General features: G+C 46.1%; 1 non-coding gene across 1 annotated transcript; it reads right to left on the bottom strand.

The window, feature by feature from the left end:
• Positions 1-18,104: 18,104 nt before the first annotated feature.
• LOC130401267 (5S ribosomal RNA) lies at positions 18,105-18,223 on the bottom strand. The gene has a single exon (XR_008903731.1). It is a non-coding gene; the product is annotated as a 5S ribosomal RNA (ribosomal RNA).
• Between the last annotated feature and the right edge of the window lie 106 nt (positions 18,224-18,329).

The following is an 18,329-nucleotide window of genomic DNA, read 5'->3' as shown; positions in this document are numbered from 1 at the left end:
TAGGACTCCTTATCCATGTAAACGATCATTGTGACATCTGAATTCATTAATTATCTGCAATACACTGCGTGTGCGTGTGATGTTAAATGTTTGAACCAAGGTTACGGTTAAAGGGTCCAGAGAATGGGTGGTGTATTTTTGACGTCCTCCATGATCTGAAGTGAGCGTGCGTGTTTGTGTTGGTGAAAGTTTAAGAAATGTACAACTGTCGTTTCAGCTCTCTGGTGCTCCCTGCTGGCAGTATCACTATACTGTCCTCATGTTTCACAAAACTAGTTTGAGAGACGTTGTCAGTCTTGTATGTTGCTTAAATCCTCCAAAGCGGTTGCAGTAAAACTCAGGTCACGGTAGGCCACGGAGGCAGATGAGCTTGAGTTGAAAAAGAAAAAGCTTACAGCACCTGGTATTCCCAGGGGGTCTCCCATCCAAGTACTAACCAGGCCCGACCCTGCTTAGCTTGCGAGATCAGACGAGATCGGGCGTGTTTTTTTTTTTTATCTTTTTTATTATCAAAAATATATTCAATTTTATACAATTACGCATTCATTTATACATATATCAAATAAAAGTAAATGAAAAACTGCCCACAAATTAAACCACAAACCGCACAAACAATTAACTAAACACACTTTCTCTTTTAAATTAAAATAAGAACACACAGCAAAAAACAGTATCTTTTCCCAAATACACTTACCCTCGAAATTAAACCGCCCCCTCAGTCCCAAAGCACAAACCGAACAGCCCAAACCCAGAATTTTTAACCTCGAACATTTACCCACAAAATTAAACCACCCCTCATTCGAAAAAAAAAACACACAAACCAAAATACCCCCACAAAACTCCCTCGCTCTCCCACCTCCAAACATTCTGCCACCCCCATCTAAACCAGCCCAATCAACCCCCAAACGGATGCCCTGCACTCAGTCATCCATACATTCCATTTCTCACTTCAAACCCATACTCCCGCCCTCTCTACAAACATTACTCACTAAACTAAGCCTCGATCCCAACATACAGCATTCGTAAGTGTCTTTTCCATTCAATTCACAACAGCCTCCATGCATCCAACACGTTCTCCCTCTTATACAGCGCAAAACTTGCGCCTGTTAAAAATGCCCTCCTTGCAATCAAAGATCTATTGATCATTTTCCCAATTTCTATATTTCCTACTCACTCCAAGAGTACAGACCAATCCCACCCCCGTTCCACCCAGCAGTCTCCACACTGCACCTTCCCAGCCAGCCCCTGATTTTTTACCCAGAATTCACTAGACTCGCACAATACACAAAAATGTGGATTACACGTCCCTTCATCCCCCACTTTCACACCACCATACACGTCCTCCCCATACACTCCCCTGTGCATTTGGTGCAGGATGATGCATGTGAAATCCTCCTTGCCTTATCTTGAAATCAAGATCAAATATGCATGCGGTGTGTGCGGTATGTTAATGTACTTCCACAAAATGTTGGGTGTAATGTCCGGATATGTGTCTGCCCACATTACTCTCACATGTGGGTTTTGCACTCTATGTGTCAATGCATGCTTGTGTCACCAAATCTTTGTCTTGACATCAGTAATGGCGTGTGACTCCCCCCCCCAGGCACAGGAAGATTCCCACACATCATCCTGCCCAACCCTCCCCTTATTTCTAAACCCGTCCCCCCATTCACTCATCACACACTCTTCCACTCTCTCCAACACTTTCACAATCACTCCCCTCCTATATGTTATCCCCTTCTCTCTCATTATCCTAATCACTCTTTCTTTATCCCATCTCCCTCCCCTGTCGACTAGATCTCCCACCCGCTTCAGCCCCGCCCTCTCAAGAGCCACGCTCTTGATGACCCCTCCGCCCCCTGTTTAAAATATGGGCTGGAGAGGAAAGGTAGCCTCATCACAGACGCTCTTGACTCGCATACGAGTGTAGTCTTATGAAACAGCAGGAACCACGCGTTGAGCACCTCCTGGAAGAACCGCGGCAGATGTGCATATGCCGCTGCGTTCTGCGTCTGCAACAAATTGTCATCACTTAAGAGACCAAATGTGCTCAGCCACTGGCTGAAGTGGCCCTTCCAGGCCGCCTCCCGACTTGCATCCCTAAATTTGCCTATCAATTTAGTTCGTAACGCAGTTCTTTTTGCGAGTACGTCCATCAATCCTAGCCCACCCTGATCATTGACCCTTATCAGCGTTCTATGCGCTATACTGGCTGCTTTGCTCCTCCAAATAAAGTCTCTAACGACTTTGGCAATCTTCTGCTCAGCCCAAGTCGGAAGCGCACAAGTGCTCAAGGCATGATTCACCTGCGACAACACTAGAGCATTGGTGACGGCCACCCTTCCCCTCAACAGCAGACCCCTAGCCCTCCACATACTCAGGGTCTTTTGCATACGCCCAATAACATCCTTCCACGTCAAATCATCGCATTCATTCTCATCACTACCAACATACACTCCGAGCACTTTTCTTTGATTCTCCACTACTTTGAATCCCCATTTGTTATCTAGGTCTTTGTTCCTACCCATCCCCATTATTTCAGATTTCTCCATATTAATTTTTGCTCCTGAAGCTCTCTCATACGTTTCTATATGTTTCAACACTATATCCACATCACTCTCACTTTTTACCATTACATTAATATCATCCGCATACTGCATTAAACTAATTTTTCCCTTACCTATTCCACACACTCTTTTGTCATTCAAAATTAAAGCCGCCAACGGCTCCGCCACCATGCTATAGAGCAGTGCTGACATTGGGCAGCCCTGCCTCACTGACCTCTTGACATCGAAAGAGTCAGTCAGAGCACCGTTACACTTAATTTTACTCTTAGCCCCCCCATAGAGCAATCCCACCCACCCCCTTAATTTAGTCCCAAATCCAAGTTTCTCCAGTACCCTCCCCAAAAAATCCTGATCCACCCTATCAAACGCTTTGTTTAAATCAATCCCCAGCCACAATCCTCCCTCCCCTTCCATATCTCTAACTACCTGTTTTATTGTTAATATCGAATCCCCAATGTCCCTCCCCGGAATGCTATACGCTTGAGTTGGACCTATTACTGAGCCTATTACCTCCCTCATTCTATTCGCAAGTATCTTAGCAATAATTTTATAGTCAGTGTTGAGTAGACTGATTGGCCTATAGTTATCAAGATTTTTGTTATCACCCTTATTTTTATAAAAAATCGTAATTATGCCTAATCCCATACTCTCCGGGAGCCAGCCTGTTTTCTCCACATACTTGCAGAGTTTTTCAACCACCGGAGCCAGAATTCCCTTAAAGCCGACGTAAAACTCGGCTGTCAGACCATCACTCCCCGGGCTCTTATTCTTGTTTAGTCCATCAATAGCACTATAAATCTCTTGCACAGAAAATTCACAATCGCACCAAGCACTATCCTCCCTACTTAAAGTCCTCTCCAGTGCCTCTAAGGCCTCTCCCACACTATCCTCATCACATGCATCTTTTTTAAATAAACACTCATAATAATCCCTAACTACTTTTAATATCTCTTCCTTATCTATTATTTGACCACCATTATCTAATACCTCCTTTATCTCCGTTTTATTTTGTTTTTGTTTTTCCAAACCCAGGAAAAAGGCTGTGCCTTTCCCCTTCGTACATATATTGTATCCTGCTTCTAATAGCAGCCCCTCTACACTTCGCTACCTCTAAGGCACTCAATTTTTCTTTTAAATCCACATATTTTTCCGTACATATATTACCCTCCTCATCTAACAGTTTAATTTCCTCATTTAGTTGTTTTCTCAAATGAACCTCCTCTGCATTTTCCCTTTTCCTTTTTTCTATACCATACCTGACACATTTGTTTTTAATTCTTATTTTCACACTCTCCCACCACACATCATATTCGCATCATCATTCCATTCATCCATCGTTCTCTTCAAAAAAAAACCCATGCTCTTCATAAACACAGCATCTCCCAAAAAGCTGGCATTAAAGCACCAAGGCCTCTGGTTGACACTCCCTCCCCTCCCTCCCACCTCTAACCTAATCCCCGCGTGGTCACTCCAGGTATTATTGATGTATTCCACACTCTTAATTAATTTAACATTACCACTTTGTACCAACACAAAGTCAATCCTACTCTGTTTCAGAGTATTAGCAACAAGTTGCCTCCTTGAAAAAACCTTTTCCCACGGGTGTAGGACTCTCCATATGTCTACCAATTGATAGTTCTCCATCAAGTCCCTAAGGGTTTGCCTAGTGCTGTCCCCTTTAAACGTATTGTTACTCGATAAATCAGACCGAGTCAAAATAACATTAAAATCCCCCACAATCATACAGTTAGGGTTGCACCACACATTTAAACCAGCCAAAAAAACCCTCCTCTCCTTCTCCCCATTGGGTGCATGTAAATTAATTATTCTAAGTTCCCTCCCCTCATAAACACAATCAACAACTAACAACCTCCCCTCTAAATCTCTATGAACTAAATTAATCCCCGTTATTTTAGCACTATTAAAACATATTGCCACTCCCCTGGCCCTGGGAGTCCCTTCAGAAAAATAAATCTGGCCTTTCCACTGCTTTCTACTCCTATTCAGTAGGTTGTCATCCCACCTAGTTTCCTGTAAACAAAATATCAGCTCTTATGTCCAATATGGCATTTTTTTATTTCAGTTCTCATACCGTTCGCATTCAGGGAAAAAATAACCAAAGCCATAAATAATAAAAAATAAAATAAGGAAAAACCAACGAAAAAGAGCCAGCTAGCACAATAACCTTCATCAAAAAAATTAACAATTCTTATTCTTCTTCCCACTCCCTCCGTCTTTTGCTTTGCGGACATCCTTTTTTTCGCCTCCCTTAGCTCCTCCATGTCCATATCACTCCCCGAGCTCCCCTCCCTCACAGTATTATCCACAAAATCCCCACTCTCACCCACCTCATCATTGCCCCAAGTCATTTTAAGTACAGTTTTCCCCGTCCCATCCCCAAACATTCTTACCCCTTCCCGTCTTTCACCTCTGCCTCTCACGCTCCTGTCTCCCTGCCGCCGCGGCAGGCCCTCGCTCCGCTCTCCCCTCAGGTCCGCAGGCTGGCCCGAGGTGAGCTCCTCCTCCAGCAACGTGGGGAATTCCTCCCCCCCAGAGGCACCGTCCCGGTCCATGCTCGCGCCCATGCCCTCCTCCTCGTCCTCACCACCACCGTCATCCGGCGCCCCCGGTTCGTCACCATCCAGCTCGCCGCCGTCCTCCTCCGCCTCCTTCTCCACCGGGCATATACAGTCTCTTCTCTCCTCCGGCATGTCAGACACTTTGCCACCCCAGTGGCACACTCCCGAGCGTAGTGGCCCTGGCATCCGCAATTATGACAGGTAAAATCCGGGCACTCACGCAGGATGTGGCCCGGCTGCATACAGCTCCTACAAACCTTCATCTGGCGATCGTGGATTACTCTAAAGTATTCAACAACCGTTGCGGTATTGAATTTAGTGGAATATGGCAAGGATTGCACGAGCTCATTAAATTTGACCCGTACAATCCTTGTACCATCGGCAATATTGTTGTGCCCGGCCACATCCTCCCTCTTGATGGACGAAAGCGCCCGGGACTCCCCACCCACTTAGTTTATCCAGGATTTCCGCATCAGAAATGTATGCTGGAAGGGTAAGAAAGGAAACCACCAGCTCGTCATTACATAGTTCTCTGGCAATAATCCTAGTGTTGTGTATTTAAACCCATCGAGCGAGACGGTCCTTCCCCCTCTCTCCGCACACCGTCACCTCCAGCTTCCCGAGGGCCAGCACCCTACAGGCCCTGATTTCTCCGCACACGACCGCCATAGCCTTCATTAATTCTCCTATGGGTATAACGTCCCCGCATCTGCTCACACGCAAACCGTGAGCCTCCTCTCATACATGCGCTCTACCTTCTTAATCCGTCCACTGTTTCTCCACCAGCCACCTGCTCTTGCCCGCCTCCAGCCGCCCTTGCCGTTCCCATCTCCCCCGCTCTCTCCTATCTCTCCTTTCTCCTCCCGACTCCTCCGCACACTCCTTCCTCCTCGCAACCCGCCAGCTTTCCGTCCTCCTCCACCTCAAGTCCTGCTCCATTCACCGTCCCTCCAGCTCGCTGCCCGCCGGCACTCATTTCGCCCGGTGGCCTTCGCCGAAGCTAGGCCCCGGATCATTCTCGCCTCCACCGTTGCAAACAAACAAAAACGACTGGAAAAGTATATCTATAATAACTCAGGGCGATCCCCCAACAGTCTATGACTGCGGGGGACGAAAAAAAACACAAAATAACTGGGTTGTTAGACCAGATAGCAACACTCCAAAATTCTCTCCCACCAGAACAAACAATTTACCATGCGGCCTGTCCAAAAAAAACACCTACGTACTCCGACACTGTAGGGGGCGTCAGGGTGGTATGGCCGTAAGCAATTAGTATCTGGCGCATATACCAGGTTTTATACAGTAGCACATAAGGAGTGAGAAACCTGCTGAGGCCTCGACGTTACACTTTTACAAAAACAATCATTAGTTTAGATATAAACGGCAGTAAGTGGATTCAGCTAGGACTCCTTATCCAAGTAAACGATCATTGTCGACATCTGAATTCATTAATTATCTGAAATACACTGCGTGTGCGCTGTGATGTTAAATGTTTGACCAAGGTTAACGGTTAAAGTGTCAGAGAATGGGTGGTGATTTTTGGACGTCCATCCTCCCATGATCTCGAAAGGCTGAGCGTTGTGATGGAAAATCTACATGTTGTATTGTTTTGGGTCTATATGAATTTAATTTTGTTGCTATTCTGTGTATTTTATATTGCTGTCTGCCTTCTGGGCTCCTTTTGGGTCCATTTAAAGTGTAAAACCGTCAGGGGTAGAGAGATTGCATTTTTTATTGCCTGCCCTTTCCTATGTTTCTTGTCTTGTAAATCACCTTCCATGCAATCCTTTGATGTGTGGGCCTGATTTCTCGACCCCCTGGCTAGCGTCAACAAGCTAGGGGGTCGATGGCACGGCCGCATACCCCCCTCACAATGCATTCCCCACAGCTGCAGTTGTAAAGATAACCATCTGGTACACAAGGCTTTGGTATTGGGAGACCACCCCCTAATAAACCCAAACGAATAAGAACTCATGGACTTTAGCTACTCGGTGGACTTGTCTGAGCGTACCTTCAGAGAATGAAGTAACACGCAAAGAGAAGCTCCCATCTGGGGCCCCAATTATTGTAATGTATGCCTGTTATGTTGTTTGTTGATGCATGTTGTGATGTATCTTTGTTCGAACTTTTAATACAAATATATATAACCACTAAATTGTCAACAGTAATGTGTGGCTTTTTGCATCTAAATATCTCATCTGCTTAGATGCAATATCTGATACAGAAAGTGCCACGACAGTTTGGGGCTCGTCCGGTCGATATCTAACCTGAAGATTCTATGAAATATCAGCTTCCAATACAGGTCGGAGGATCGTTCTCAGTCCCAAAGCTCTGCTTCGCCTCCAAGTGTAACCAAACCAGAGGTCGAGGAAAGGGTGCCTGTGGGGATAAACTAGTGGTTCTTCAGTACGATATCCAAAGGAAAAAAAAGTAATTCGAGCAGTGAGATCACAATACTGTTAAAGCTTCAAAATAAAATCCGTTACAGAAACGGTATATAAACGTTTCGGTAAACGTAAACTTATGTCTGAACTTAGGCCTCGTTCAAGACACTCTGTATAGGAACATGCGGTAGCTCCGTTTCGCTTTCCGTCAATATATATATAGCTATATAGGTAACAGAAAGGGCAGCTAGGGTCTGTCAGTGACGGTAAAGGGAAACCCGTTGAAGCGCGGTTGGTGTTATATATATATATAAATAATATAATAGGTATTCATTAATAAATATATGTATATGTGTGTAGTAACAAGGAGGTTTCGGCGATATTAGATAATTTGTTAAATAATAACTAGTGTAAAAGGATAAATAATAACTAGTGTAAAAGGATCTAAAATATGGGGAACAAATCTGGAAAAACTGAGATAACGGGACCTGCGAAGGTGATGTTGGAGAAGCATGGTGAATCGGCTCTGGAGGGTTTAAAATATGGTGCAAACTGGGTTTTCCTGAAATGGGGAGTTTTAGGCTTAAAACGATTACAGGAGTTAGAGAAACGATTGTTGGAGTCAGAAATGAAAAAGAAAAGTTCCAAACTATGTTGGTGTGCATTTTATTGTGGGAAAGAGAGGGCCAAGATAGAAAAAAAAATCAGCCAGGGGACAGAGAGCGTAGAGAGTGTAGGGATTTTTAATCTCAATGTCACCCGAGATATAGACCCGGACCTGGACTGCACCGGCGGACCCGCGTGCGAATTCCCCCTTCTCCTCCCCCGTATGACAACGCCCATGAAGCCGCCTCATCGGACAATCTCTACCCTGACCCGAAGAAGAGGAGAAAGCCCCCGCTCGCAGCGCGAGAGAAGATAGGCCTGCAACTCGTAGCCAGAGGAAAGCTCCACAGCAGGCGACGGCCACCCGACCAAGCGGGAGCCCGTCGCCAGCCACTTGAGGAACCAGGGAATGGCGTTCTCCCCAACTCCTCAACATGGGGACGTGATGGATGGACAATTCCCCATGATCGGAAGTACTGAACCCCCAGGATGGCAGTCCAGCATACGTTTTCCGTGCATGGAGACCACAGTGACATTAAGGACATAGCGGAATGGCTCCCAGACCCATCTGCAGTGGGAGGGGCTGCCTTCGCCACAGCCCTTCAAGAGTTGGTCCAACACACAAGGCCTCCATCAGCAAAGTTCGCCAACTCTGTACGTACAGCCAAGGCGACATGCCCGGGAGGGACGAAGCCAAGAAGCTCCAGCTCACCCGACTGGAGGCCCTGGAGAATCCTAAGCCCACCCGTCGCACTCGCAACAGAAACCAAAGAGGCGACCCGGCCGAAAGAAAAGAGAAAGGAGAACGCCGGACGATGGACTGTCATTGTTGTGGAGCCAAGGATCATTGGGTCAAAGACTGCCCGAAGAAAAGAGAAAGGAGAAACGCCGGACGATGGAACTGTCATAATTGTGGAGCCGAGGATCATTGGATCAAAGGACTGTCCCAAGAAAAAGAATTGACAAAGACAATGGAAGGGGCCGCCGGCAGTTCGCACCTTCCCGTGAAGTGACTGTGAATCATCCAAGAGGCGGAGGTGGAAGGGGGCATTCGCATTTACGGGACGCAGGAGCAGACCAGGTCCAAGGAGCAGGTATGAGCACCATAACACATAACACAACCAACCAAATGATTGTTATATGGTTCTCACCAGCATTACGCGACCTGATCAGCTAAATGTAATATTATATATGGTTATTATATATAGTTATTATATCAATGGGCTATTGTAGACAGTGGATACTCGATTTTTTACAATCTATCACAACCATTTTAATGGTCAACCATATCACACAACCATGACATGACTCCAACTGACCCAGACTAACCCCAACTGACCCCCACTGACAACAGAAGTGTATTGCCTAATATTGAAAATGCAGATTTTTATATTATGATATTTTGTTAATGTTTTATGGCCAAAATGGCAACAAGGTGAATTAATGAACTTATGAGAGAGATTGGAAGAAGTATGTGTTATGGAAGGAGAAGAGATAGATGAGAACGGAAGGCAAGACAAGATAAGGAAAGGGGTGGGGAGAAAGATAACCCATCTGCATCAAGTTTTGTTCAAATAGATCCGGACCTGGACAACGCTCCTCCTCCTCCTGCTTTCAGCCCGACCAGTGGCCCAATACAGTGCAAATACCCCACGTCACAACTCCTCTGCATCAGAACTTATGAAGTTACAGACCATGGGAGGCCCACCTGAAGAGCTACGGAACGGTCTGCTGGACGACACAAGGAGACAGTCCAGCAGGGACAACAGCACCAGAGTGGTGGCCTCCATGGTGCCTGTGTAGCCACAAGGAAGTGGCCTGAACATTGAGACAAAGGAGGTCTCAGAGACGGGAGAGACGTGGGGACAGGCACTTCAAATGAGAGGCAGAAAGCTGAGAGAGAGGTGGAGGCGTGTCCAGGCGGATGGAGAGAAGAGCAGTGTCCAGGCGGATGTAAAGTATCGCACTAGACACAGCATTCACACATATTACAAGAGAAAGATCTAATGTGTAACTAGGACTGTGTATAAATTGTGTGATCATTTCTTACATCTGAAAGGTTTGAAAGTCATCAGGAAAAGTGGTTTGAAGAAACATAGACAAGTAGAAAAGTTGAAGGTTAAAGAAATGTGTTAGACAGAGTTCAAATGTACGACAGCGGTAGAATTCATTAAGGCAGAAAACGTTAAAATTGAACCCCAAAAAAGCATAACCATGATGTATGCTACAATGTTTTTCAGAATTAAAATAGAAGGTTTTTGGTGCGCTCGCAACAGCAAGCCATGCTTACAGGCCTGGGCTTTCCCTTATTATGGTGAATTGACGCATGGGAAAATTCTTGCGTCAAAAGGGGGGATGGGGAGCCCACAACAACAACCTTGGGTATACGACCAAAGCAAACCAAAGGAAATAATTACAAAAAAAAAATTAAACAAACCCCATGTAGGTCCCTCAGAGACATCATGAAGGACAATGGGAAAGAGAAGAGGAATACCGTTTAAATGTTGGGTTATAATGTGTGTTATTAATGCTGACTGGATTGACAATTAATGTTTAGAGTAGTAAACATTAAGTGCTTGCCAACTACTCATGTGTTTGTATCACGGAAGCAGCATTAAGGACACATCAAATAAGAATATTTTTGTTTAGAAATGTTTTTAAAAGGTAGCCTTGTTTCTTTGTTTTTGGTTTTCTTTTCTGTTTTTATGTTTATGACTTTTGAATATATGGAAACAGATGACTTGATTGGGATGTTAGGTGATTTTATGCTACCTTCTGTAAAAGCGAACGGTGGTATAAATAGTCTGAACAACCTCCTATAAAAGCGGAGAAGTGCTGATGGTCGGACATGATAGATTTTTGAATTTGTGATTATAAAATAATCAAAGGGGGGATTGTGATGGAAAATCTACATGTTGTATTGTTTTGGTCTATATGAATTTAAGTTTTGTTGCTCTTCTGTGTAATTTTATATAGTGTCTGCCTTCTGGGCTCCTTTTGGGTCATTTAAAGTGTAAACCGTCAGGGGTAGAGAGATGCATTTTTTATTGCCTGCCCTTTCCTATGTTTCTTGTCTTGTAAATCACCTTCCATGCAATCCTTTGATGTGTGGGCCTGATTTCTCGACCCCCTGGCTAGCGTCAACAAAGCTAGGGGGTCGATGGCACGGCCGCTACCCCCTCCAATGCATTCCCCACAGCTGCAGTTGTAAAGATAACCATCTGGTACACAAAGGCTTTTGGTATTGGGAGACCACCCCTAATAAACCCAAACGAATAAGAACTCATGGACTTTAGCTACTCGGTGGACTTGTCTGAGCGTACCTTCAGAGAATGAAGTAACACGCAAAGAGAAGCTCCCATCTGGGGCCCCAGATTATTGTAATGTATGCCTGTTATGTTGTTTGTTGATGCATTTTGTGATGTATCTTCGTTCGAACTTTTAATACAAATATATATAACCACTAATTGTCAACAGTATTGTGTGCTTTTTGCATCTAAATATCTCATCTGCTTAGACGCAATATCTGATACAGAAATTGCCACGACAGCGTGCGTGTTTGTGTTGGTGAAAGTTTAAGAAATGTACAACTGTCGTTTCAGCTCTCTGGTGCTCCCTGCTGGCAGTATCACTATACTGTCCTCGTGTTTCACAAAAACAGTTTTGAGAGACGTCAGTCTTTGTATGTTGCTTAAATCCTCCAAAGTGGTTGGCAGTAAACATCAGGTCACGGTAGGCCACGGAGGCAATGAGCTCGAGTTGAAAAAGAAAAAGCTTACTGCACCTGGTATTCCCAGGCGGTCTCCCATCCAAGTACTAACCAGGCCCGACCCTGCTTAGCTTCCGAGATCAAACGAGGATCGGGCGTGTTTTTTTTTTCTTTTTTATTATCAAAAATAGATTCAATTTTATACAATTACACATTCATTTATACGTATATCAAATAAAAGTAAATGAAAAACAGTCCCACAAATTAAACCACCCTCAAGAAAACGCACAAACAATTAACTAAGCACACTTTCTCTTTAAATTAAAATAAGAACAACACAGCAAAAGCAGTATCTTTTCCCGAATACACTTACCCTCGAAATTAAACCGCCCCTCAATCCCAAAGCACAAACCGAATAGCCAAACACAGATTATTTTAACCTCGACCATTTACCCACAAAATTAAACCACCCCTCATTCGAAAAAACCACACAAACCAAAATCCCACAAAAAACCCCCCACTCTCCCACCTCCAAAAATAAGCCACCCCCTTTAAACCACCCAAATCAACCCCAAACGGTGCCCTGCTCAGTCATCCATACAATTCCATTCTCATTCACACCACATACTCCCGCGCTCTCTACAAACATACTCACAAACAAAGCCTCGTCCACAACATACAGCATTCGTAAGTGTCTTTTCCATTCATTCACAAACAGCCTCCATGCATCCAACTTTCTCCTTTCATACAGCACAAAATCGCGTCTGTTAAAAATCGCCCTCCTTGCGAATCCAAAGATCATATTGATCATTTTCCAATTTCTATATTTCCTACTCACTCCCAAGAGTACAGACAATTCCCACCCCCGTTCCACCCAGCAGTCTCCCACACTGCACCCTCCCAGCAGCCCCTTGATTTTTCCCCAGAACTCCACTAGCTCGCAACTCTTTCCAATATGGCATTTCTTTTATATTCAGTTCTCATAACGTTCGCATTCAGGGAAAAAATAACCAAAGCCATAAATAATAAAAAATAAAATAAGGAAAACCCAACGAAAAGAGCCAGCTAGCACAATAACCTTCATCAAAAAAATTAACAATTCTTATTCTTCTTCCCACTCCCCTCCGTTTTTTGCTTTGCGGACAGCCTTTTTTTCGCCTCCCTTAGCTCCTCCATGTCCATATCACTCCCCGAGCTCCCCTCCCTCACAGTATTATCAACAAAATCCCCACTCTCACCCACCTCATCATTGCCCCAAGTCATATTAAGTACAGTTTTCCCCGTCCCATCCCCAAACATTCTTACCCCTTCCCGTCTTTCACCTCTGCCTCTCACGCTCCTGTCTCCCTGCCGCCGCGGCAGGCCCTCGCTCCGCTCTCCCCTCAGGTCCGCAGGCTGGCCCGAGGTGAGCTCCTCCTCCAGCAACGTGGGGAATTCCTCCCCCCCAGAGACACCGTCCCGGTCCATGCTCGCGCCCATGCCCTCCTCCTCGTCCTCACCACCACCGTCATCCGGCGCCCCCGGTTCGTCACCATCCAGCTCGCCGCCGTCCTCCTCCTTCTCCACCGGGCATATACAGTCTCTCTCTCTCCTCCGGCATGTCAGACACTTTGCCACCCCAGTGGCACACTCCCGAGCGTAGTGGCCCTGGCATCCACAATTATGGCAGGTAAAATCCGGGCACTCACGCAGGATGTGGCCCGGCTGCATACAGCTCCTTCAAACCTTCATCTGGCGGTCGTGGATTACTCTAAAGTATTCAACACCCGTTGCGGTATTGAATTTAGTGGAATATGGCAAGGATTGCACGAGCTCATTAAATTTGACCCGTACAATCCTTGTACCATCGGCAATATTGGTGCCCGGCCACATCCTCCTCTTGATGGACGAAAGCGCCCGGACTCCCCACCCACTTAGTTTATCCAGGATTTCCGCATCAGAAATGTATGCTGGAAGGGTAAGAAAGGAAACCACCAGCTCGTCATTACATAGTTCTCTGGCAATAATCCTAGTGTTGTGTATTTTAAACCCATCGAGCAGACGGTCCTTCCCCCTCTCTCCGCACACCGTCACCTCCAGCTTCCCGAGGGCCAGCACCCTACAGGCCCTGATTTCTCCGCACACGACCGCCATAGCCTTCATTAATTCTCCTATGGGTATAACGTCCCCGCACTGCTCCACGCAAACCGTGAGCCTCCTCTCATACATGCGCTCTACCTTCTTAATCCCGTCCACTGTTTCTCCACCAGCCACCTGCTCTTGCCCGCCTCCAGCCGCCTTGCCGTTCCCATCTCCCCCGCTCTCTCCTTCTCTCCTTTCTCCTCCCGACTCCTCCGCAACACTCCTTCCTCCTCGCAACCCACCAGCTTTTCCGTCCTCCTCCACCTCAAGTCCTGCTCCATTCACCGTCCCTCCAGCTCGCTGCCCGCCGGCACTCATTTCGCCCGGTGGCTTCGCCGAAGCTAGGCCCCGGATCATTCTCGCCTCCACCGTTGCAAACAAACAAAAACGACTGGAAAAGTATATATATAATAACTCAGGGCGATCCCCCAACAGTCTATGACTGCGGGGGACGAAAAAAAACACAAAATAACTGGGTTGTTAGACCAGATAGCAACACTCCAAAATTCTCTCCACCAGAACAAACAATTTACCATGCGGCTGTCCAAAAAAACACTACGTACTCCGACACTGTAGGGGGCGTCAGGGTGGTATGGCCGTAAGCAATTAGTGCTGGCGCAAAACCAGGTTTTATACAGTAGCACATAAGGAGTGAGAAACCTGCTGAGGCTCGACGTTACACTTTTACAAAAACAATCATTAGTTAGATATAAACGGCAGTAATTGATTCAGTAGGACTCCTTATCCAAGTAAACGATCATTGTGACATCTGAATTCATTAATTATCTGAAATACACTGCGTGTGCGTGTGATGTTAAATGTTTGAACCAAGGTTAACGGTTAAAGGGTCAGAGAATGGGTGGTGATTTTTTGACGTCCTCCCATGATCTGAAGTGAGCGTGCGTGTTTGTGTTGGTGAAAGTTTAAGAAATGTACAACTGTCGTTTCAGCTCTCTGGTGCTCCCTGCTGGCAGTATCACTATACTGTCCTCGTGTTTCACAAAAATAGTTTTGAGAGACGTTGTCAGTCTTTGTATGTTGCTTAAATCCTCCAAAGCGGTTGGCAGTAAACATCAGGTCACGGTAGGCCACGGAGGCAATGAGCTCGAGTTGAAAAAGAAAATGCTTACAGCACCTGGTATTCCCAGGCGGTCTCCCATCCAAGTACTAACCAGGCCCGACCCTGCTTAGCTTCCGAGATCAGACGAGATCGGGCGTGTTTTTTTTTTTTTTTTTTTTTTTATTATCAAAAAATATAGTTTACAATTAAAATTCCGTATTTACAGTAATTTACAATATTTTACGGTCATAACCAAACACAGTAAGACACACAGAAGACATACAGACAGTTGATAATCACAAATGTACGCAACAATCATATAGAGAGGTTAACCCTAATCATACACAACAAACATTTGCGTCGGAGTGGTCTGCCAGGTCTTAACAAGCAGGAAAAACAATGCCCACACTACACACTAAATCCTAACGTCCCTGATTCCGTTACCATGACTAAAGTGCTGTTCCTAACAAAATACTTGTGAAAATCCTCCCCTTCCCATCATTCAGAACCTCCTTCACATTCCCAACCACATCCTCCTTTACAAGTATTGCCACACCACACGATCTTGCCGTCCCACAATTGACGAATAACAGTCCCCTCCATTTCTCCTTGATTTCTGGCATTTTAGCCTGTGTCCAGTTTGTTTCCTGCAGCACTAAAATATCGGATTTAAAATTGATTAACACCTCATCAAACTTCGCCATATTGTTAAGACCGTTGATATTAATTGATGTGAGTGTGACCATTGAAATCAAAAGACACAGAGTGGGTATTACTGTTAAAATCTTTTTTTTTTTTTTACGTACCCCTTTCTTTTTCAAGTTCCTCTGTTCCTCATCGGAATCAACCCCTCTCCTGCGTCTGACCCTGGGCGCCCTCTCCCTACAAACACCCAACGCCTCATTCCCAGACTTATTCTCCCTCTCCCTTCCATCAGCCAGTGTGGGGGGGGAAATTATAGGCGCCATACCACGCCAATGAGACGCGTCGGCTGTAGCCTCAATAGTCACAGCACAAGACCCCCAGGCTGCATCTTCCTCTACTGTAGGCCACCCGGGCGCCTGTAAAGAGAGGAGCCCCGCTTGAGAGCTCCTGCCCCCCCCCAACCCTGTGCCCCCATCTCCCCCTGATGCCGGGGCCATTGACACAACCAAATCCACTTCTAGGCTAGCCCCCGTGCCATGTCCCGCCTCGTTCCCCAACTGTCCAGACCCCCGCGGCACCTTGGCTACGCCCTCCGCTGGTGTAGGGTGCCCAGATGCCGGTAGAGAGGAAAGCTCTCCTTGAGAGCTTTGCCCCCCGGGCAACCCCATGCCCCCCACACCCGGGTCCTTCAGCACAACCTGTAGCTGACTGTCCAAGACTGTCTCCCCTGTCAGACAGCTCCCCGTGCTCCATCTCCTCTTCCGCACTCTCTTCCCCTCCACTTTCCTCACTCTCCAACGATACAGCCCTTGAGTCTGGGTCAACTGAGAGGGCACCCCCTCCCACCTGCTCCTCCTTACACACACAATTTCCCTTTCTATTACCACACTCTCTGCATTTAATCACAGCCACACACTCCCTTGCATAGTGTCCCTGCTTCCCGCACTTCCGACAGAGGAAGTCAGGACAGTCCCTCACTATATGTCCAGGCTGGATGCACAATCTACACACCTTTAATTGTCTGTCATGGATGACTCGGAAATATTCAGCACCCTTTTCAGTGTCAAAACGTGTGGACCAAGGCAAGGACCGTACTTCCTTGTTAAACTTCACCTTAACAAACCGTGTACCCTCACATATGGTCATCCCAGGCCACTTCCTCCTTGCAATCGGCGAAACTGCCTCCACACCCCAGTCCGCAAGCTTCTTCAGAATCTCCTCATCCGTAATGTACACTGGTAGACTCATAAAGGACACCACCATCTCATCTGCAGTCAAGTCTTTTGCGACGACGCTGGTCCCCCTTATCCTAAAACCATCCAACAATCGCCTCTTCCCGTTGGGGTGATTCATCGTTACTTCATATTGGTTCAATGAGAGGTAGCGACATCCCAAGACCAATCCACATACACTCTGCATCGCCCTTAGCATCTCCATCATCGGGATTTTCTCCTCTCCCACAAGCTCCACAGCCACAGACAACTCCCTGCAGTAGCTCGGGCCACCATCCGCAACCTTGTCCTCCTTCTCTCTTGTTGCTCTCTCCGCAGTCACCGGTCTCCCGCCTAGTACGTCCTCCGATGTCCTCTTCGCCACACAACCACCATCCGTCACCGCAGCAGGAGCCGTGTTCCGTTCCATGCCGTCTTCCATTCGAGTTTTCGAAACCGCGTGAGACATCGAAAAAAAACCGAACTAAAGTATACTAATACTCCCCCAAACAGCAAGCTGTCGGGGGAATAAACGACTAGACGCAAAACTAACCAAAAAAATATCTATAAATACTTGATTTACCACCAAAAGAATCCTCGCTCCAACACCGTCCTCCTCTCACCACTCAAGCACACCAAACACTTCCTCAATGGGCGTATCACTTCCTCAATGGGCGTGTTCAGGGTGGTATGGCCGTAAGCAATTAGTGCTAGGCGCAAAACCAGGTTTTATACAGTAGCACATAAGGAGTGAGAAAGCTGCTGAGGCTCGACGTTACACTTTTACAAAAACAATCATTAGTTAGATATAAACGGCAGTAATTGATTCAGTAGGACTCCTTATCCATGTAAACGATCATTGTGACATCTGAATTCATTAATTATCTGAAATACACTGCGTGTGCGTGTGATGTTAAATGTTTGAACCAAGGTTAACGGTTAAAGTGTCAGAGAATGGGTGGTGATTTTTTGACGTCCTCCCATGATCTGAAGTGAGCGTGCGTGTTTGTGTTGGTGAAAGTTTAAGAAATGTACAACTGTCGTTTCAGCTCTCTGGTGCTCCCTGCTGGCAGTATCACTATACTGTCCTCATGTTTCACAAAAATAGTTTTGAGAGACGTTGTCAGTCTTTGTATGTTGCTTAAATCCTCCAAAGCGGTTGGCAGTAAACATCAGGTCACGGTAGGCCACGGAGGCAATGAGCTCGAGTTGAAAAAGAAACATCTTACAGCACCTGGTATTCCCAGGCGGTCTCCCATCCAAGTACTAACCAGACCCGACCCTGCTTAGCTTCCGAGATCAGACGAGATCGGGCGTGTTCAGGGTGGTATGGCCGTAAGCAATTAGTGCTGGCGCAAAACCAGGTTTTATACAGTAGCACATAAGGAGTGAGAAAGCCTGCTGAGGCTCGACGTTACACTTTTACAAAAACAATCATTAGTTAGAT

The sequence above is a fragment of the Gadus chalcogrammus genome, chromosome 12, assembly GCF_026213295.1.
Source record: "Gadus chalcogrammus isolate NIFS_2021 chromosome 12, NIFS_Gcha_1.0, whole genome shotgun sequence".
In the NCBI taxonomy this organism is placed as follows: Eukaryota; Metazoa; Chordata; class Actinopteri; order Gadiformes; family Gadidae; genus Gadus; species Gadus chalcogrammus.
Note: the sequence above shows the minus strand (reverse complement) of the source record. Positions and strands in the feature narration are given on the sequence as shown.